This window comes from Eutrigla gurnardus (genome assembly GCF_963514095.1).
Source record: "Eutrigla gurnardus genome assembly, chromosome: 24".
NCBI lineage: Eukaryota > Metazoa > Chordata > Actinopteri > Perciformes > Triglidae > Eutrigla > Eutrigla gurnardus.
Genome location: NC_139935.1, coordinates 4,685,322 through 4,708,689, shown reverse-complemented (window position 1 = coordinate 4,708,689; position 23,368 = coordinate 4,685,322). Strand labels below are relative to the sequence as shown.

Below are 23,368 nucleotides of genomic sequence, written 5' to 3'. Positions count from 1 at the left end.
TGACTCCGGCAGGAGTCCAAGCCGCCCCCGCAGGCGGTGGCCGGGACTGCAGAAGGGCATGAGGGTAACATGGTTGTCCTCCACATGGGAAGGCACTCGCAGCAGGAGGTCCAAGGCAACGCAGGCAAGCCTTGAGCCAACGTGGGAAGAAGCAGTCTTTGGTGCAGCACAACCGCAGCAGCAGCAGCGCCTGAAGGGACAAAGCAGAGTCAGTAGCGGCAGAGAAAAGGGAGGCTCGCCCGCAGATAGTCCCGTGGCCTACCTCGGCGCCTCCCTGGAGGGACTCCCGCAGAGCGACTCCCTTGTCTTTGTGTGACCGGGTCTTCGTGTGCTAGGGCTTCCGCTACGCTGACGCTCCCGTCTGACCCTCGGTCTGACGCTACGCTGACGCTTGCCCCCGATGGCTTCAAGTGCTCCGCCTTCCCATCCCGACAACTGCAAACACCTGGGGCGCCCCGATTGTCTGCCGGGCCGCAGCCAATGGCTGACTCCCATCAATTGCACCAGCTGGGGGTCATTACTCGGCCACCTGAAACACCAAAAATACACTATGCTCACACTCTGATCAAACATCTCTCTACGTTCTTTGGGATTAATGTATACTCATTCTGCTGACCCATGTGCTGAGCCTCTCGTCGCCACGGGTTACCGGGTGATCGTCGGGGTCGCAAGCGCCTGCAGGATCAAAGGCCAGCCTTCAACAACTCTGATACAATAAATACTTCTCATTAAATGCCCTCTACTCTCAACTACACCTTAGCTTTTAAACTACATTCTAGGAACACTCTGAAATTCCACCATGCTTTTTGCAATGCTAGTCTATGCTTTCTTGACACACACACATATTTTCGAGGTCTGGTTGTTGGTGCAGCCATAAACATGTATTAGCATTGCAGAACTCCCACTCTATGCATCCAAATAGCAACTAGCGATGGCAAATATAATGTAGAAGCTAAATGGACCAAAAACCTTAGATATACATAGATATGTCTAGAGCTATATATATATATATATATACACACATACATATACACGATATGAGAGATGCGATTCCATTAACGATACAGTAGTTGGCGTTTCGATTCAGTAACTTGTAAGCAAAATTCGATATCTATGAAATAGATGCTAGAATGCGAGTCAGACTATCTGTATTCTTCTGAAAGGTGGAAAAAATAACATATTTATTCTATTAAAAAGTAGTCCTGCATAATATTTTATGCTGAATACAAAAATGTAATTAAACATTGCTCAGTTATTTTGAACATGCTGGCAGGGGAGCGAGCGTCTTAAACGTATTAAAACATTAATCATAAGTAAGAATCACCATTCATCCCATTAAATGCATTTATATTGATTATTGGTGAAGCCAAAACGATTCATTCTATTTATTTCTTTTAGCAGATCTATTTACTTGAATCTATAGGACTGACAATCGATTCATCCAATTAATCGTTACACCTCTAATATATATAAACACAGATACATATATATATATATGTTTTGGGCTCCATTTCGCTTCCAGATTACATTTACCATCACTACTTGCTATTTCCATGCATAGTGTGGTAGTTGTGGCATGCTAATACATGTTTATTGCTGCTACTACTACTACTACTACTACTACATCACCTAGAAATACAATGAATAGTTGATTTGAGGCTCACCAATTGTTTCTTCTTGCGCTCCATCCTTCTCCTCCCGGCTCTCCAAGTCTCTTTGCTCAGCCGTCTGGACAGGAACAATCAAACACAACTTTTAGACAACATAGAAGCTGCGGTGGCAACATGACACTGCATCAGAGGCTCCACCTGCACTCTAGCTACGCTGCGTCGTTAGGCTGATGCCTGCATGCTTCTGCTGCTGCAAGACTACCACGACGGACTACAAACTTGTTGTTGGGTCCATAAACGGCTCTGTAATAAGCATCAATGATTATCTTACATGTGGACAACTAGCCTCATCACTAATGCTCAAAGCCTTGAACAACACAAAACACAGACCAGTGACCTCTTACTGTGTCATGTGCCTGGTCTGCCTATATTTTATTACTTTTACGGCCCTTTAAGTCACACAGTGCTTACCGTGATTGCACGGGGAGCTGTGGCTCGGCGGCAGACCTCATGTCCTCACGTCAGACGGTGGTTATGAAGTTCTCAGTTAGGAGGCGACAAACCGGCTTCCATCCTCTCCAAAGTGGGCCGTCCGGGTCCAGCAGGGAGCGTGTACACCATGTCCGTCTGGGGAGAACACAAACAACACTTCCATGTACACAAGTACACAAGTTTCCATGACTGCACAGCCATTTCAGGAGCTAACACGACTTTATGAACCATGGTATGGTGTAAGAGGACTTCCTACACCACAACTATACCAACCACTACTATTGCTACCACGTTATTCAGAGTGGAAGTACTGACACAAGCTATTGGCCATAAAGGCCAACGCATGTTTCCAGGCTGGATGTAAATCCCTTTATACGGCCTTGCTGCTGAATCAAATTCATTAGTGGATGTTTGGGTGAAAAGACAAACTGTCTAACAAATGCTCAAACATGATTACACAAACAAACAGCTGTTAATATGGAGCGGCTGATCACCACGCCGCTTTGACCTTTCTTACTCTGCTTTTCACGTTAAACCTTTGTTTCCCATCATTCTTCCATCTGCTACAGGCAGCTTTTACTTGTACCTCACACACATTTAATTTCATCAGAGCGTGTGCAGCCTCTGCTGCTCTTGTCAAAGCGCCCGGGAGCAGCCGACACTATATCACTGATTGCTTCTAGATAGGAAGAAATATGATCGACCACGTGTTGCCTGTTTACGTGTGGTGTGTGTGGGAGGGAGGTGGAAGACATCTGATTGTGGTTTGGTTCGTGGTGAAGAGGAGGAGGAGGAGGAGATGGGATACGGATAGTAGAGGAGATGGAGGAAGGAAGCATGAACTGATACATCAATTACTTGAAAGCATCAATTTTCCAATAACAATGGTCAGTGCCAAAATATGGCTTCAACATATTGGGGGTGATGACAAAATGTATATTAGCCGCAGCTGCAGTCTGGACGTGGTTAGCCTAGCTGCTACAAACTCACTAGCGTATCAGAAATCATCAAGTGTTCAGTTAATTCACATCTTTCACACACTTTGGGAACACCTGTAAAGTACTGTTATCTCCCCATCTATCCAAACACTGCATGTATCATCATACTAAGAAACAAGCTGGATGCTCAGAGTCTCTGTGTGACAGGATAAGGAGTTTTAACAAGAGACGGGCAGCTTGGGGGGGGGCAAGAGGTGACCTTTGCAGGGTGAGGTAAGCTGAGAAGGAGGCACCCACCGAGGAGTGGTGAAAAGAAAGGGAGGGGAGGTGAGCTGGGGGGGGGGGAGGGAGTGACCCCAGCGAAAACAGATTAGTCAACCATGAAGAGGATTACTAGCAATGATAGTCCCTCTGAGGGAGCAGCCAGTCCCAGCCAACACAAACACACACAATGAACACATCAGACATGATCAGCATCAGTCCAGCCTGTCCAGCTAACACACACACATCCAACACATAGACATTTACACAGTAGAGGTTTACACTATGATGACTAATATGTCCCAAAGAGGAGGACGGCTGTTTGGATGTTAGACTCACCAACAACCTTTCTGTCCTCACACACACGTTCAGTACAAAGACAAACCAGCTGAGCAGGCGAGTCACGTCAAAGTTCAGCTCACTTGAAACTTTGTTGGTTTAGATCTGACCTACTGTTACAACCTCTCACCTTTTTACCACACTTATTTCATCTCCTTATTGTTGATGCGATATGTTGTTTACGCTCCGCCTGTTGGTCCAGGTTTGGAAGGACACGTTAGATTTGACAGGGAAGCTGGTCTTAGCTTGTTTTTGCTGAATGTCACATAAAAAATGTCACTTCTAATGCAGCGATTTATCATCCTTGCTTTCAAAACTAAACTGAATGATGACACTAAAATACAAGGCAGGGGGGAATGTAATGTATGTTAGAAAATAACATATTGAATGGGATCATTTTAAACATGTGGGGGGCCCTTGAGACAGTGTGACCCCCCTGAGTGAGTCTGCTTCACCTAGGAAAGACATATTTGTGTTTGACATATTTCATTGAGGAGCAATTCTTTGCAATAAGCACTTTACCTTTGGAGACTCGCATTTTTCGGCTGATGTTTACCGCCGCTGTTAGAGAGGGTTTTATAATGTGTGGAAATAAAATACTTGAAGGTCTACAGTTCAATTTGCCAAACAACTGCTGGGAAGGACAAAAAAAAGTGAAGAATATTTGGCATGACCTCACATCCACTAAGATCCTCATTTCACTTCCAACAGACCAAACTTACTACCAACAAGCACAACCCTGTCAGCCACAGCACCAACGTCTAATGAAACGCCGTGGACGGACAGACGGACGCCGGCTGCAGTAAAGTGAACACAGGCAAACATCATGCCATCGCTCGCGTTTCACCGGCGTTCTCCTGACTGGGAGCTTTTTCACGTCTCTGAAACAAACACAACGCCACCATTGTGCTAACAGCAGCAGAGAAAACAGCTGACTGTCGACTGGGTTCGCCGTGCCGGCCTGACAGCTGTGTCCCATTCAACCGGCATCAGCACCGCTGACTCGCACCGACACATCTGAACGTTAGTCTGCAGGCCAGAAGGTTCAGAGTCCTGACATTTTAACTCACACTTTCTCCAAAATGCAGTAAAACCAGTTGTCTGATTAACTTTGTAATGTTCGAATGTTACAACTAATAGGCATGCTAGCATATTGGGCCTGCTCTATACTGTTGGACACTGTGGTTTCATGTGATATCCTAGAAGATGAGCCGATGGTCTGGATCTAAAATCTACAAAGGAAACAACCACCAAAGTTGCATCGACACATAAACAGCTGTGACCGCTAACATTTTCCTCCGAAAGCCGACGTTAAAAGAGCTCAGCGACATTCTGCTCATTGCCTCGTCCGGGAGGTCGTGACCCCTGTTTTTACTTCGTCGTACTTGGAAAATAAACACGGATCACGTCGATCGGTCACAGACAACAGCTCGCTCCATTTGGACACGTCGCAGAAAAGGTCAAACGGGTTTCTTACGAGCTTTGCACACGCAGATCGAAATGAACTGATGAAAGACGCTAAACCTTTCCTTCTGGCTGACATTTCTCTCTGCCCCGCTGAGGGGAAGTTCTGACCCCCCCCCCCAAGAGGAGGATGGGGGTCATCCAAAATGAGGGGGGCCGGCAGGCTCGGGAAGAATGAGGACTTCCTGGGGAGGACCTTTAAGTGAGCGGCTGAGGAGTCGCTCCCTCTCTCTCCCTCACACTTCTCCATGTCTCTCGCCCATCCTAAATGGGATCGAGCTCCCAGTGAGACCTGCTGCTTTCAAAGACCCTGCAGACGAGCTCTCCTCGCCTGCCCTTCCCCCCCCCCCCTCCCTCAATAACCTTTTCTGCATCCTTTCTCTCCGTTCACCTCCCTCCTCCATCCTCCCCCCTCTCTGTCCTGCAGCTGCACTCATCTCACCTCCACTGCTTCCTGCTCATTCATCAGGCGGCACACTTGTTCGCCGCTGCAGCAGACGTGAAGGCGTTTGTTGGAAAGTTTCTCCCCGTCTCGGTTACATGAAACTGTTGCTGCATATATTGGAACTGTGCCGCTTAATCGCTAAGTCGCAAAGAAGATAGTACAACAAATATTCTGCTGCACAAAAGATTGTTTTTTGACAAATGCAGGAGAGTTTGATCTCTGGACATGAAGCCACCTGACTGCTCATACAGCCCTCGTGACACGTGCAGCCGGTCACGAGGGCTCACTACAAAGATGGGAGACGAGTCTCCCATCTTTGAACCTACAAACCACCGCTGACTACAAACAGTACAAAGGGTCAAACAGCTTCTGAACCAACATTGGGATGTTCAAACTCTCCACTGAAACCAGGAGAATGACAACTACACACACTCGTGTGCATCCACACACGAGTCACAAAAGGTCACGCACCTAAACCTGACCGGCGTTTTTCCAACTCCACCTCCAGCTGACGGCAGCAACAACATCTCTTCAGCTGCTGTGCAGCAGCTCCAAGCCGTTCACATGATACCCAACTTTAGAGTTTCTGTGCAGAATAGTGAACGTCTCTGTGTCACGGTCAAAAGCAGCAGCTATGACTCACTGAGACATTTCATCTAACTTCATGTAAATGCAGCCGATGGTTCGCCAATGACCCACCTGTCTCACACATCCCTCCGTGCCCCGGCGGGCCCTCCCCTCTTTGATAGGTAGCAACATACCTTCCCTCCTTTTACCAGGCGTCCATCTATCCACGGGAGAAAGCAGAGAAATCCATCCATCCAGGATGAGGGCACATTTCTACACTCTTCTCTGTCTGGTCCCTCATCGCAGAAGAAAGTATGCCTCCATACGTTCTCACTGTTCCCAGCGTTTATCCTCCACTGCTTTCCCACCGGGATGCTCGGCCTCAGAGACGGTCCAATAGCATCGCGTCTTTGGTTACGCTCCTGCAGAACTCACTGTTCCCTCCGATCCCCGACTCTCGCCACTAACGCCGCCGCCGCCGGCAGCCGGCGTGGCTCTCCGCTCCCCTCCGACCCATACTGGGTTTTATTTAATTTGCCCGTATAATAGACGTGAATGAACCCCGGGGTTTAGGGCTACACAGGCAGAGAAAGCCGAGGGAGGGGCAGGCCGCTCAGCAATGTGTGTCAAAAGAGTAACAATAAGTGCCATTATTTTTGATTGGCTTCCCCTTTTTGAAAATTACTTCCAAAGTGTGGTGTCCCATTGTGGGAGCAGAATAACGCTGAACAATGCAGCGGGGGGCGGGGGGGTAGTCTTATATATCCAGGCTAATATTCAAGGGGGCTTTGGCCAATGCTGGCCGGCCTGTACTGGATAACCCAGCAGCGCAGCGACTGGGCCCTGGGTTAGGCTCATAATGGGAGGCATTGGGAGGCCTTTAGTTCCCATTGTGGCGGCTATGTCAACAAAGAGGCCGCTGGGAGTTGCCTGGCATGTGGAATGGAGAAAAGACCTTTTATCCCTTTCTTTTTAGGGCGGCAGAGAGAGAGAGACGTTATCACAGCAGCTCGATGCAACATGTCTGCCGTGTCCCCGTTTAGCCCGGGGGGAGACGGACCGCACCACAAACGCATCATTGCCTTCAACACTCTAGCACAGCCTGGAAATAACCATGCTGACCACAAACAGATCACACTACTTCTACTCACGGTCAACGTAAAAAGAGTCTTCCAGAATATTACAACTATTTCTAGAATGATAATAAAACCAGGACAGCTTCCAAACAGTTTACAAAACCACTAAAATGTTTCCCATATGATCAAATGAAGGTAGAGTAATATTCAAAAAACAACAACTTGTTTTATTCACTTTAGAGCCAAACATGCTGTTAATTCCACTCGAAAAACTTCATTCTAATGATGTTTTTTTTCACTATTTCCGTCGTCATGTGATTAACAGCACCAATTTAGAATAATCACAATATAATAACATTAGCTAACATAAGCTGCTATGAGCTACTGGTCATTAGGGCTTGATGTCAGTACCATAACAAGTCATACTGGGCCTTATCATACGTGGCTTATATAACTTCTTAAAGGCAGTGTTTTATGATTCATCAGGTGAACGCATCATCAATAATCTAAAGGATAAGTCATAAAACACTGCCTTTATGAAGTTATTTCTGGCCCAGTATGACTTGTTATGGTATTGACACAGATGGTTTTGATGCTTGGATATACTGGAGTTAACAGTGCAGTTATGTTGCAAGTCTCACTTTTTAAGATCACACCTGAAATGTCATCAAAACTCTGATTGTTGGATCTCTAAAAGCAATAAAGAACAGTGTGTACAAGCTGCTACACACACACACACACACACACACACACACACACACACACACACACACACACACACACACACACACACACACACGCAAGCAAGCAGTGGTTAGCTTGTCAATATCACTGTCGACCCATTCATTTGTCCAACTCCACCTGGGTAATAGACGGACATGTGTGTTTACTCTGGATTCTATTCCCCGAGCCAAACACACAGACACACACACACACACACACACACACAGACACTCTCACACACACAGACACTCTCACACAGACACACACACACCCCCTATTATGCTCGTCTCCTGGCTTTGATGAGGCAACCTTGAGAAAGCAGGCGAAGCTGAACAAATAGTGGCATCCGCATCCACACACACACACACACACACACACGTATGTAAATACGCACGCGCAGAGCCTCAGTACCTAAACAAACCGGCCCAGCGATGGTAGCAGCACACACACACACACACACACACATGCTCTCTCTCCTTTACCATTAGTTTGTTCAATACAGTGTATAATACAGCCCTTAAAATTCATATCTATAAATAGCTTTTCATTTTTTTTACTTGGAAAAAGGCTGCAGATAGAAAATGTGCGACAACGTAGGCTGAGAGGAGAAGGGGAAGCGATAAAATGGGAGGCTGGTGGACAGCTCTGGATGCTGTTTGTTTACCATATCAGCAGTTTCCTATTGGGGCCTATTGTTGGCCTGACGTAGATAAAGCATAGAGAGAGAGAGCTAGCTACTGGTCAGCATAGAAAGCCACAGAACAGAGGAAAAGCCTGCCAGTGTTACTCCATGTGTCAGGGAGAAACACAGACTATAAATATCTCCATTTATTTGCCGTTTTCTTCCCACTTTTCCTGCTAAATGCTCCTCGCGGTGTGCTTTTGTGCTCGTCTGTAATAACATTACAATCACTTCTCACTCCCGTGAGTCTCCCACGTCTACTCTCGGGGGTGAGGGATTAGTCCGGGCCCGTGGGCAGACTGCAACCCCGTCTGCCAGCACAACTACATCACAACACCTTAAATGTCATCTGGATCAACTTTTTGTGCTCGCATTGAGGCCAATATTAAATACTATGACATGATGTCGTATTAATCAAAGCATCTTTAGATATTTAATGTATGTTGTCATTTTCAATTTCTACATACATTCATATTTTTCTACTTTAAAAGCCACGTACTTTCCTCTCCGCGGTCGTTAATGGACCTTATTACCTTGTGTACACACTTCACATGTGTGCACATGTACCGCGCAGCACGCTCGCCGCTAATGACGAGCCCTCCAGCTGACCTGCTGACCCTCATCAGAGCGACAAAGAGGCAGATAGCAGCGCCGGACAATAAGATGGAGAGGTTGCTCGAGATAAAAGCAGCGACATGACAGCAAAGGAGGGATCAAGAGCGTGACAGGAGGACAACGGGAGGGGGGGGGGTGACTGCGTTCAGCTCGGCTCGACTATCCAGCTTGTTAGTGAATCGCCACGGAGACGTGAAAAACAGCTATTTAGTATTTTACAGAATCCCCTTGGTCTGTGTCAGCCAGGTATTTAGGTGAGGCCGGGCCGGATGATCAGGATAAGAGAGGACAGCCGTCTGTCTTTGTGAAGAACATGCTCTATCATCTCATCACTGTGCTGTCCGCAGGCTCACACACATGCTGACAAGACGTCCATTACGCTTCCTTCAGCCCGGCGGACAACATCAAATCACACAAACTACCACCTCGTGACCGCGGAGCCTCCCAGAGGAACAATTACCATCCCGGCTCACGCCCATCAACGCTCGCTGACCCTCTCTCTCATCCTGCATCTTATTTCATGCTGAGGTCATTTTTGCACCAAAACTTCTTTCACACAATCAAAACTGCAGGTTGCATAATAATAATAATTATTATTATTAATACAAATGTAAGATTCTCTACTTTCACACATTAAACAACATGTTGTTGAGCTGAAATAGGACACTCGATTAACTGATGTGTACTTTTTTTTCCAAGAAACTAAATGCCAACCATTTCCTCCACAATGTGGGGATTTATTTCTGTTCTATCTCAAATTTAATAGAAGATGTCACCGTGTTTGTTTTCAGACATTTTACAGCCCAAAGCCAGAAAATATCACACAGATTATTTGATAATACAAATCATCTTCTTGTCATCTATTTCAATATTTTTTTGGTGACCAAGACGAATAAGGATAAGGAATAAAAAGTAACAAAAATCTAGAAATATTTTGGAGCCTGTGAGTGTTTGCAAAGTAAAGTACTGGGGCTAAACTGACTTCAGCAGAAGTCCTTTATTCTTAGTCATCCAAACACATTTCAGCCTTTTTCCCCTGTATTTCTAAGAGAAGCCGTCATTCAAAGGCTCTGATAATTAGCTGCCGATGCTCCACCTCATCCACGCTGCAGGTTTGATTGGAAACTTTTCATCACAGAGGAGCCAACAAATACTACATTTCCCTCTGCACAGAATCTGAAGCTCAAGTGTTCATCTCATTGAAAGCTCCTTGCACACACACACACACACATGCATGCACGCACATACATACATTTACACACACACCAGCCTTGGAAAGGTTGAAAAACATGTGCACCAAAGCTGCACTGAAACCTGGGATTCATACAAGACTAATACTCTTTCTGCAATCAATAAAAGTATCTGAGTGCATCACCTCAAACTGGAGCAACTTAGAGACTCACACAAATATATCCACTGTAGGCCACAGAGTCACATGTGAGATGGAACCAACAGACACATCAGGAGAAACCTCCACTCTCTCTTACCTCCGTGGAAGGACAGTGTTCTGTGTCTCCGTTGTCAACTTCCCTGCACGATGCACGTCCTGGAAAACACAAACGGAAAAGCACATTCAGTTAATTCGGTTTACAAAGGATGAAGCAATTTCAAGGAACTTTTTGGCCTCGAGTACGACTTCTTGGTGAAAGGCACATTTATTTTGAGGATATCCAGATGTTTGCCATCTGCTATTCATGGACTTGAATAGTTGATCAACAATATTGAACTGTGCCTCATCAATATGCAGATTATTGTCTGTATGTACAGAATTAAAACAACAGAACTGGTGCTACTGATTCCTCACAAGCTTTAACCACTGCCTGCCTCTCTGATTGGTTCAGGGAACTTTCCCCAAATGTCACAATGGGTCAGAACTTCACCATCAGTCATCATAAAGTACATTTCTGCTCGGGAGGAAGACTTTAACGGACTTCTTCGACTCCGTCACGGCGACCTTGGCGAGGTGCTGAAGTACATGATGGGCGCCGGACAAATGATGCCTCTCACTTTCTCACTTCTTTCTTGCAATGCAGGTGCTCGTTCTCCTCTCACACCTCTCATTTGCACGACCAACACACACACACACACACACACACACACACACACACACACACACACAAAGGTTTCATTCACAGTCTTCATATCCCCCCCGTCTCTACCTCCATCCTCTCGTCTCACCCAAGGTCCCTCGGAATAATAGCAAACAACAGATTAGCATTCGCCTCCTGACGATGTGACTTAGTTCACACACACACACACACACACACACACACACACACACACACACACACACACACACACACACACACACACACACACACACACACACACACACACACAGGCTGCTTCAAGGCCTCTTCCCTGGACCTCAAAGAGTTGATTAAGGTGAAGCAATTATTACTGCGAAGCCGTCAGGCACATATACGTAGCACACAATGTGCACGCTCTTTATCTTCTCGGTGTCGACCGACGGTACTCGAATGTACAGACGTCTTGGCCTGGACCCTGAACGCAGCGTCTTTGACCACATTTATGCTCCCCGCATTATTCCTTTTAATATCTCACAAATCATTTTACTTATTAAAATGAGAATAAATCAATATGAAGTCAATGCCTGTGCGTGTGTGTGTGCGTGTGATGGTATTAGTCAACAGCCACACACACTCTCACACACACACACACAAACACACACTCGTATGAAATCTCAGAGCGCCGCGTGGGAGCGACTAAGAGGCAGAGAGAAGGCGATGGTTATCAGCCGCTGTAGGAAATTAAAGGGATGGTCCAGCGCTAATATGCAGATATGCAGATTGGTGATAGAGGGACACACACACACACACACACACACACACACACACACACACACACACACACACACACACACACACACACACAGGATGCAGGTACAGTGTCTGACTGTAGTGTGTGTATCAGTGTGTAACAGTGAAGGGATGAGCAGGTTGATTAATCTCTGTGACATGAATATCAAATGATGATGGTGTATTTTATATATATCTTTAGAGGCTATATATATATATATAAAGTATTTGGTCAGTGAGATAAATGCTCTCCACACCAATAAACTCTCCAGAACACAGAGCGTACCTCTGTGTATCTGTTAGTTATGTTTCCCAAACATTATTTTCTTTACTTTCGCCCCACACAAACATAAAATACCACATGCTCCATCATGTGCACCACTTCTCCTCACTAAGCCTCACATTATACACACACACATTATACACACTATGTGTGCAGCAGCAAAACACACCAGTGACAAAAAAAGAAAAAATCTCAGCCAAGAGGTTGGATGAGTTTTGAGCAAAAAAAAAGCATATTTTAGTGGCATTCAGCCACCAACAACTGAAAAAGTGAATTGTGTGTTTCCTGTTTATCTGAGTAAAACTAAATGTAAGGTATTCGGTGCACGCCTGTGCTTCCCTGTTTTTACTCCTATAAAGTTTAAACTGATGTCTTTTCAACATGAAAAATGTAGTAAAATACATTTCTGCTCCATAAAGCTGGAAGTTGCTTTCTTGTGAAATATAGCTTTACCTCCCCAGGCTTCTAAAGATGATTCACAGTCAGTCTGTGAAAAGACAAATCACTCTACTCACAGACATACATTTATGGATCCAATGGGTTCGTATGCGGGGGTCACTAGTAGAGAAGAACACACTTTGTCGGGGTGACCATACCGTAGCTCTTAAGGACTTCTGGAGTGACGTCCACATTGTTGCTGCATTAACAACATGATGTTTGAACGCTGCTACAAGACCTTTACTGACAACATAAAAACAACAACGTACGTAAAGCATTTCAAATGTCAAATATAAGGCAGAAAATCAAACACCCTACTTGACACGGCTTTTTCTTTACCGTGCAAGACATTGTACGATTCTTTTAAAACAACTCCAAAACGCTGAAAGCGTGAAAGCGGCGTGAACGACACATTTGGACAGAGGGAGACAAAGCGAGCGGGGGAACACGACTGAAAGTGATGTGGAGGAGCGGCGCTCAGGAAAAAAGAAAAGAAAAGCGAGTCGGGGCCACGAAGTTGTTATTACAGACTGATATACTCCTCAGGTCCCTCTTATTCAAACAGCTCACCTCTCAAAATGCGTGCAGCTCCTTTGATAACTACTTGGAGCTAAATGCGTGTTATTACAGGTATTACATGAAATTGCCTGCGTTAGGTGAAGGGGATTACGGTGCTTTTGGGTCAATGCTCCCTCTGAGCTGTTTGGCTGCTGGAGCCGAGGAGCAATTTGGCTTTTGTCTGTCAATCCGACTTCATGGAGGCGTTTAACGCACGAGCGCGAGGAGATACACCTCGACACACACTCGTGCAGAAAGCGCCGCGGTAACGGCCGCGGGAACACCGGGCCCATTCATGGAGTTACCGTCTGAAACGACGCCTGGAGGCCAAAATAACAACACCACTGTATTCAGACATTTACTGGTATTACCACAGTCGTTGATTTATTTAATTTATTTATTTATTTATTATTGCAACACCAAAGTTAAGGCAGTATATTAAGCCACTTATTGAATGTGCTTGCTGCTCTTTTTTTCCCCTCTGACGAGATTATTTTGAGACGCGGTAACAGCACTTAAGTCCGCGCACTCCTCAGAGGTGATACACGCTTTTAACAAGTAATTACCTCATTAAATTTTTGAGATGTTAGGAGAAAAAAAAAAAGGATTGCAAAAATAAAAAAGGACAAGACTGAGAGAACAACTGCATTTATGATACAGTTTCTAGCACTTATTTCTACCTCTTTAGAGTGCAATTTCCCCAAATAACATACCCTTATCTATCCATTTGGAACAAATGTATTATTAATTAACAGTATCACTGACATACTATAGAGGCTGTCAGCTTTTCTGCCACCGTCTCATTTGTTTCACAGTGATTTTTCCCCACAAAGGTATCAGGATTAATGTGATAATGAACTATTGCGCTTTTAAAAACACAACCTGAGCTTTTCATAATTCTTTTCATATTATATCTATTAATGTACTTTTTCTTTTTTTGCAAGTATCTCTTAGTATTAATCCAGCACGAGCACGAGTGATGTTATTAGGGGGCCTAGTCAGCCTCACGGTCGGGGCTGAGCTGACTGGTATGGTGATTTCCACTTTACTTTTGTGTGGGTTAATGAAAAAAAAACCCTGAAAAACCCTGAGCCTAATGGGATTTGGTGATAAGAAATTACCAGCGCCGGGTCCTTCTCTTTTGTCTCTAGCTGGGAGTTCAATGGCTGAGCCAATAAGAGCTCAGGGCCTCGGTTACCGTAGAGACAAGAGAACACAGGCCATAGCGTCGCCATGGTAAACAGGGGAGCTGTTTGTCAAAGTTCTTTTGACACACACACACACACACACACACACACACACACACACACTGTACATACACAAGTGTGGTCTGTGTCCGACGCTGCTTTTACTCAGGAAACAATTACAATTCAACCTGAATGGTTTTATTCAGAGACTAATGTGCAGAGATAAAGAGGAAAAAACTGTAGCCATATTGATATTAAAATGCACACCCTCTCCTTTTGGTCTTATATGAGCATTTTGAGGAAAATGACATAAAAAGTGACAACAGATTAGTTATGACAGCTAAGAGCGTGTCCATATTTACACAAATAAACACTATAGCGACTGCTATGTGAGCATTTTAAGGGAATGGAAATTATACAAAAAGTGACAGAACTGTTAATCATCAGCTGCACTGATGCACTACACTATCTTCATATTTAGATGCTTTTTAAATTGCATTTTAATCAAAAGAATGATCACAAGGGATTTTTTCAGGATTTGGAAAACGTTCTTAACCTGTATTCATTAAAGTGGTATTGATCTAGTCATTTTTGAAGCTTTATGGTGAACACCTGGACGTATTTATATCTATATATTTTCCGCCTGCACAAGTTCCTGCAGTGGCTTTCACTGCTGTGAGAGATTAGGCTCTGATTTCTGTGGCGGTTGCAGCCTGTGTTTTTCTTTTTAACTCGGAGGCCACGGAGCTGCGCTGAATAACACAATGACAACAATAGAGGGGAGAGAGAGAGAGAGCATACCCAGAGCAGACGGGCGAGCGAGCAAGAGAAGGACATAGGGAGAGAGGAAGCGAGAGAGCGAGAAAATGCTCTTTGGCTCGCCCCGCTCCTGCAGTGCGTCAGCTCTATGGCGGAGTGGAAAACAAGCAAATTACAGACTCCTGCCACAAACACAGTGGCCTTGTCATCTCAAGCTGCCAGTAAGGATTTCCTAAATTACAAGTAGTGCACTGGGAGGGCTGCCCTATAGCTTATCTGCCACTCCAGCAAAGAGACTGTCTCTCTCTCTCTCCATGAAGGTTAGACAGGACACGGAGCCGACATCAGTTTTCTTTAAAAAGCCCATCTCATCCAGTCAGCATGTTATTTCCTCACAATCCCTCCGGAACATCACAGTGCTGGGAAGTATACACACTCAAGTACTGTTACATAAGTTGACTTTTATGCTACTTTATCGTATTTCTGAGGAGGATATTAAATGTATATGCATACATTCATTTCTAGTTTTTAGCTTTTAAACTGGCAGACTGAACAATCCTTTATATTAGGAGGCTGTGAAAAAGTGACTCTCCAGACCTCATATCATATCCCACTTTAAAAAAAACCCCCACAAAACCCTAATTTCTGGTGTCATTGTACTATATAGCCTGTTGCTTAAATAGTAAACAACTCAGGACCGCCACACAAAACAATAACTATTAAAAACGGAATAATGTCACGGCTGCAGCATCGGAGCGAGTAAATGTCGGTAATTTCTCATTGTAGGGAAAAATGACATGAATGGGCCTTGTATATGTAATGCTCTCTCACACACACACACACACACACACACACACATCCCTACAGTAATGACATTTAAATGGCTCATTTGAAGATAAAAGGCCTGCTGACATCAAATGGATCCTTGTTATCATAATAGCAAACAACTAACAAGAAATGAAGCGGCGTAAAAAGACGTGCTTCATATTCGTCTCCATGAATACGACAACTGAGCAAACAAATATTGTTAACAACCAGCGATCTAAACTGTCTGTGCACACGAACACATAATGCAAGCGTTTGCCAATTTGCGCTTCGCCAATAGCTGAGGGAAATTAGCGTGCATTAAAAACCGGCGCCGCAGAGATGTTCAATTAATTTCCTTGAACAAGCGTGACAAAACACGGTGGCGCGTTGTAAAGCCGGAATTTTTGTCAGCGATCGAAAATCCTGATTTGAAAAGGAGATTTATGAAGCTTCATATTTTGTTTAGAATGCAATTTAAATGATCCAAAAAACACCATGAATGGCCCTTTGCAACTGTTTATTAACACTGATGAGGCTTTTATTTAGATTACCAGATATGATCCATCGATTCTTTGGATGATATCACAAAGTCTACCACAATACAATATATATATATATATGTACATATAAGAATGCAGAATGTGGAAAAACAAAACAACCTGAGGTGATGATAAAAAGAAAACACATTCCTTGAATTACGTGATATTTTAGTGCATGGATGTTCTATTCGTCATTATTTCAAGACCATTAAACTGCAGCCACGAGATCAAAAGTTTCCCGATTCACAAAAGAAACTTTTCATTATCTGCTGCTTCCCAGCTTTCCTTTCATCTTCCTCATCAATCTCCTCATCCTCCCACTCCTCCCTCCTCTCGGAGGGTCTACCTGTAATAGGCAAGTCATTTCCCCCTATTTCAAGACAGTACATTAGTCTCTGCCTGCACTATTTACACAAGTTACCAGTCCAACCCAGTCATTTACAGAGGATCATTATAGCATGTGGTGTCCCAATACGCTCGGGAATTCTGAGATGAAGTGATGCCTTGAATGCATTATCCCCCTGTGTGTGTGTGTGTGTGTGTGTGTGTGTGTGTGTGTGTGTGTGTGTGTGTGTGTGTGTGAGAGAGAGAATAGGAGAGAGAGAGAGAGAGATCAAGGAAAGATCTCACAATAGATCCTTTTAAAAGCCCAGCTCAAGATATATGATACTATCACGATTTTTTTTTTTTTTTTTTGGAGTACCAATTACACCACCACTACCTTAAGTGGCATTCCAGCCATTCAATTTTGATGCATTATGAAGATGGCTTCATATATTATACCGGGATCTTCTTTGAGATGTTCAGCAGCCGACGGCAAGCCCTCAAAGTGCTCCAGGCAATTTAACAAAATTATCAACACTCCTGCATTTGGCTGCTGCCCCCATTTTTTTTTTTCCGGGCGCGATAGCATCAAAATGAGTGCATTCCCCTTTCTCACCCGACACGATCTTAACACCGTTTACTGGTAACAAGGTAATATCCAGCTATCTCGTATCATATGGGACGACATCCGCCTGGCGTGGCGTACCGAGGACGTGAGGCTCTGGTCTGAGGCAGAGAGCCCAACCTGTCACCTTGTTTACAGTTTACAGCAGATGCTCCGACCTTAAGATAATCTGATATACGATGAAAGAAAGTGCTCAGGCAGGAAAACCGCGGTTTGCAAAAATTAACTTTTTTTTCCTGCAATTTTGATTATTTGTAACAAGCTAAGTTAGTTTTCTGGGTTGTTTTGGTGGTGACCATTTTTGATTAAATGTGGGTGAAGACGAGACAAAATGAAATCGTTCTCATCAACATCTTGTTACACTCTGTGATGATCTGCGTACATTAGTTTAGTGTGCAGCCTTGCATGTTTCTGACTCTCCTATGGTAAATGTCCTGTAATAATGACTTCTCCATGGGCTTCCCCGTCTTAAAGGGGTGGGAGAGACCCACACACACATGTATGCACACACACACACAGCGTCACACACTGAATGGTCGTCCATGGCAGTATCAGTAGGACATTGTCAGGCCAAACAAAAGGTCTTATCTTCATTTCTCCTTTCAGTCTGGGTGATTGGCCAAGAGGAATGAGGAGAAAAGGCCATGTCCTCACCGAGGCACCACAAATGTCAGCCACCTTCCTATCTCCATGCAGCCAGTGTACATGTGTGTGTGTGTGTGTGTGCATGATGGGAGATCTACAACATTTATCTGTCTGACAAGGCTGCAGAGGCCTGGGAAATCATCCCGTCACTGTGTCAGACTGGAGAAATACTGGGCACCTTCACAGCCCGGTTCTAGGCATACATGGATGCCTTCAAATACCGCGCAGCTGGAGGCACCCGGTCTCCGCCGGCGCTGACGCATGTCGAGAGTGCTTTTCGGCCCATGGCGCTGTTGGCAAAAAGTTGTACAATGAGCCGCAGATTAGAGCTCTCTCATCCACCAGCGCTCTCTCTTCGTGAGCTTTCCTCGCTAATTGAAGGATAATTTTAGCCACAGGATATGACTGAAGACATTAATCAAGACCTCTTTAAGGGGACAATTGCTCATAATTCCTCTAATCCGCTGGATATTTAATTAATTAACCAGCAATTAGAGGCCAACGAAAGTACAGCTGGCATGTTCACGCCAGACAGAATGTTTTTAATTGGCTCCGCCATTAATTAAGGATTTGAAGTAACTTTCAATTATGAATCTGTCTGAGCGATGAATCCTGCTGGGGCCGGTAGGACGCTACTTTAAGCTCCTGTTTTTTTTTTACAGCAGCCATAAAAGGAGAAGCACCACCCCAACCACTGGGAACAAAGTTCAAAAACACCCAAAGTTGAACCCAGAGTTTGACCAGGAAGCTTCAACATGAAAGTCTATACGCGTTGCAAGGCATATAATATGCTGGATTCAAACCCTAATTATAGAACTATGTGACACCAATCAAACAAAAATCAGAAATATTGAGAAAACGGACACCGTGGTTGTATCTTAAATATGCAGCCTGGCTGGGGGTCGGGGGGGGGGGGGGGGGGTCGGTACACCTGGGTCGCCGGCTGAAAGGACCAGCGGTAAACAACGAACAGACGACAGCGGGGAGACAGCGAGAGGCAAACAAGCCGTTTGAGTGTGTTACTAATGTCTCTGCAGCAGGTGGGAAATCCATTACTGCTGTTTTCAAGACACCTCTCAGCGCAAACTATTAGAGGCTGAGAGGGGGGAGAGAAAAAAAACAGGGGGAAGACAGGGAAGGATGAAGAAAGGCTACAGAATCAATTATTCTTGTTAGGAGGAAGTTCAGCACACACACACACACACACACACACACACACACACACACACACACCTTCTCCACCCCGTCCCATGCAGAGACGGCCACCCACAAACCCTACGCCACAAAAGAGCGAGGCCCCCTCTTTCTCTCTACTCCACTCTCCCTCTTCCTCTCTCGTCCACTCGCTCTCTCCGTCTGCTTCTTGAAAGTATGGGCTTCATCAGCCCCCCTGTAGAGATCACTCATCCACACACACACACACACACACACACACACACACACAGTGGGCTTCTTTTTTTCTCTCTCTTTTTTTTTTTTTACGCTGATTAGTGCTCAGACCGTCTGCCCAATTATTACCAGCTGTGCTCTAATTAGGACTTATTTAAAGTGCTCGTCAATTAGTCTCTAACTCATTGTCTGCCTAAGGGAGCCGGACCGGTTAACATTTCCTGAACCAGAGGCAGAGCGGAGAGGTTCAGACGCGTCGACAGTCGGGGTCCGGCTCCTATTTTTTGGGAATATACTGTATCTACTGCAGCAGACACACTGTTTATTTACCTCAACTAAAGAGGCCTTCATACCTAATTTACTCCCTTTGTTTTACTCGTAAGTAAGAACTTTCAGGAATTCCCGACGTGTTAGAAAGTTACGATGGAAAGTTAATTCTTGTTTAATAATTTGGCTCATGGAAATTTTAAATTCGGCTGCGACGATAAACAGTAGAAAGCCAGATTGTTCCAATCTAAGACGGTTTGAAATCAGTCACAGAGGCTGACATGTCTTGATGAAGTCTTTCACTCCCATACGTCTGTTGTTTGTCTAAGAATACAGTGTGTCTTATTCCTCTATGCCTTTTGTGTTTGACACGCTGCCTGAGGGGTTGCTGGGGAATCATTCACTGACGTGTCTCAATCAAACACTTTTAAAAAAATGTATTTGCATTTAGAGATTAATAAACTGTATTAACACTACATAGTCACTCCTGTTTGTTGAGGAAAACCAGTGAATATTTTAAACTTGAAGGAAATAAATACATTTGATTGCTGTTTTACCCAGAGTGGTATTTAAAGATGGATACCAGGGCGGGATGACTCTTCAAGTCGAGCTGAAAAAGGCATTTTCAAGAGTATCTAGCTTCTGTATTGTGACGCGTTTCCCAGCAGGCAGGAGATAACGATGGGAGGAATTTGATTTAATCGTTGGAAACAATCGTGCACAACTCGAAATTGGTTATATCTGAAAAAAGTCAAACCAACAGTTTAGGCAAATATGATGATATGTTCGACTTCTTCGACTGCACCAATACCATTTATGCAAATCTTCCTCCTGCATTGCTCAGTGAAATGAGAACCCGTCTCTGATCCAGACTGCTGCTGTTTAACCAGATCTTACAGCAATAACGAGGCTGTCGTTGCCACAATCCATGACATGCGGGGTCTTGTGGAGTGCATGGGATAGTTGTAAACTCTCGGCTCCCTCCCTCCCTCCACAGAGCAGTAATCTGTCTGTCAGTGTGTTGCCTGTGGCTCCCTGTGGGCGGCTGCCTGTTTGAGGTGGTTTTAATTAATTTCCAATCAGAGCAAAGTAATTCATTAAGCACTCACAGCTCTGTTTGAAGACGGCACACATTCGCAGGCCATGTGCTGCACGCAGCAGCGAGCGTTTACCTCCACCTATGAACGTGATATGGACTAATACCACTGTGTCATGTTTCTGGAGAGATATATTTGTTTTCAGTGGCACGGCTGCACTCGGAGTAAATAAAATAAAGTCTGGGTTTCACAGGAGAAGAAAGAAGCACAACAAATCACCTTGTATAGAAAACGCACGTCACAGAATGGGACGACTTTGAACGGGAAGCAAAAAAGAAAATCCAAATAGAAAAAGAAGAGAAACGATACATATATATGGACTATGACATATAGAAAGTACTGTAAAATGATGTGAACGCAGTGCAATTACTTTTTTTTACACAGATGATAATAAAACGAGAGAAAAGGGATTTTGTTTGCTCCCTATTGGGGTTCGCCTGCAATTTGAATTTACAAGGATTGGTCATTTTGACCTGATGGCGGTGCTAGGCAAAAGGTCAGGAGGTCACCACAATCATTGGAGACCACAGATATCCAACTTAAAGCTGTAGAAATGTCTTAACTCGGTTTCTAATTGCTAAGTGACCAATACCTCTTCCTCTGGCGAGAAACAAATATCAGCTCTGAGATGCTTTGGTCCAAAAATGGTTGCACCCCTGAGACCTTGAAGAGCTCGAGCTGCAAACATTTGACGGGGGAAATCATTGTGCAAACCTGAAGGAATGTGCACACACGGATGGACGGAGAGTCCATTGTGAAAAGGAGGATTTATCAGGTCTAATATCTCATCAAACCAAGCGGATTAATCTACGCTCTCTTTAGCCTCGTCCCCGTGAGCAGAAGTCGAAGGAGGTGAGATCGGGAAACAATGTTGTCGAGCAACAGAGAAAAGAGAAAGGGAGAGAGAGTCAAACGAAGAAGAATGATTAAGGAAGCAAGCCCGGAAGAGAAGAGAGAGGAGGAGGAGGAGGAGGAGGAGGAGGAGGAGGAGAGTCTTCTGAGAAGGCTAAAAGGATTAGTCCTCTCATCTCTCCTGGATCACAATGTTTCCTGGGCTATGTTTGATCAGCAATTGTGTGTGTGTGTGTGTGTGTGTGTGTGTGTGTGTGTGTGTGTGTGCGTGTGTGTGTGTGTGCGTGTGCTTGTGTGAGAGAGATGTTTGCTCTGATATTTACGCTGCCTCATCCTGATCCTATTACACGGCAATAAACATCAGCTACCAACATGGGGATTACCGAGTGTGTGAGTGTGTGTGTGTGGAGATGTGTGCAACACTCAGGGTTTTTGGCTGGACCTTTTATCCTCTTCTCCCTCTATCGCACGCACGCATACACACACACATTTCATATATATATATATATATATATATATATATTAATAATATATCCTTGGTTTGCATGACTACCCATGTGAGGACTGGAGAAGCATCATCTTTTAGCCTCCCATCCTCACTGATTCACCTTTTTTCCAACTACAGAAAAAGTATCACATATTGATCAACTATAACCCAATTGACGGTCAGTTAGTGATGGTTATGGATCTTTATGATTTATTAGAGAGCTTGCCCCTCATCCATCAGGAGTTTAGAGTTAATGCCCAGTTACACCAGTTGAACTATTCACGGGAACTTCACATCCACAAGCCGAATTCCAACTAGACAACCATCCCATCAAATACATAATTAATAGAATTAATCATTCACACTGGAATGACACCCATAGCCCAGCTATCAGTATGTTCACCTGAAACCAACAAAACTGATTCGTGTAACTGTTTTCTGAACTTTAAAGGTTAAAGTTTAAAAACTTCAACACATATAGTTTAAAGCATTCCAAATAAAAAAGACTGTTGACATTTTTCCCCAGCGACGACGGTCGGCCATTTCAATCACCAGATATAAAACAAATGTGTGTAAAGTGGAAGAAATTGAAAATGGTGTTTGGCTGCTGCAGTGTTGACGTGAACAATAAGCTCTTGCAACATGACGACATTTGATTGCCATGTAATAATGGATAGCTCATTGTCTACTAATCAATTGTCTGAGGATCTTGACTTTGCACTCTGTCCTTCACATTTGCTCTAAACAACAAACAAAAGCCAAACAAAAGCACACAAGCCACTCGGTGGAGGTGACATGAAGCCGCTGGCTGCAGCTGAATATAGATTTACCACCAAAATCTGATATTTGTCAGTGTGGAGTCACCTCTGAAACAACATTTTAGACCATAAATCAGACTGAAAACCACAATAATGAACAATTATCACTCAGAATGCAAACTGGAATTTGTGCTCTGCTCACACGACTGATAAAATATTTTTTGAAGAAAAGCCAATATTGACTCCAGTGTATTTTTAAAATCAGGTGAAGCAATGCTTTTCTACTTTTATAAAAAAAGAAATGGGTCCTTAAATGAATCAA

The 23,368-nt window shown here is 44.3% G+C and overlaps 1 long non-coding RNA gene across 1 annotated transcript; it reads right to left on the bottom strand.

The window, feature by feature from the left end:
* Window positions 1-415: 415 nt before the first annotated feature.
* On the bottom strand, window positions 416-1,729 carry LOC311009743. Its single transcript, XR_014596689.1, has 3 exons — window positions 1,665-1,729; window positions 617-675; window positions 416-529 (listed from the first exon to the last, which is right to left on the bottom strand). It is a non-coding gene; the product is annotated as an uncharacterized lncRNA (long non-coding RNA).
* Window positions 1,730-23,368: the final 21,639 nt, after the last annotated feature.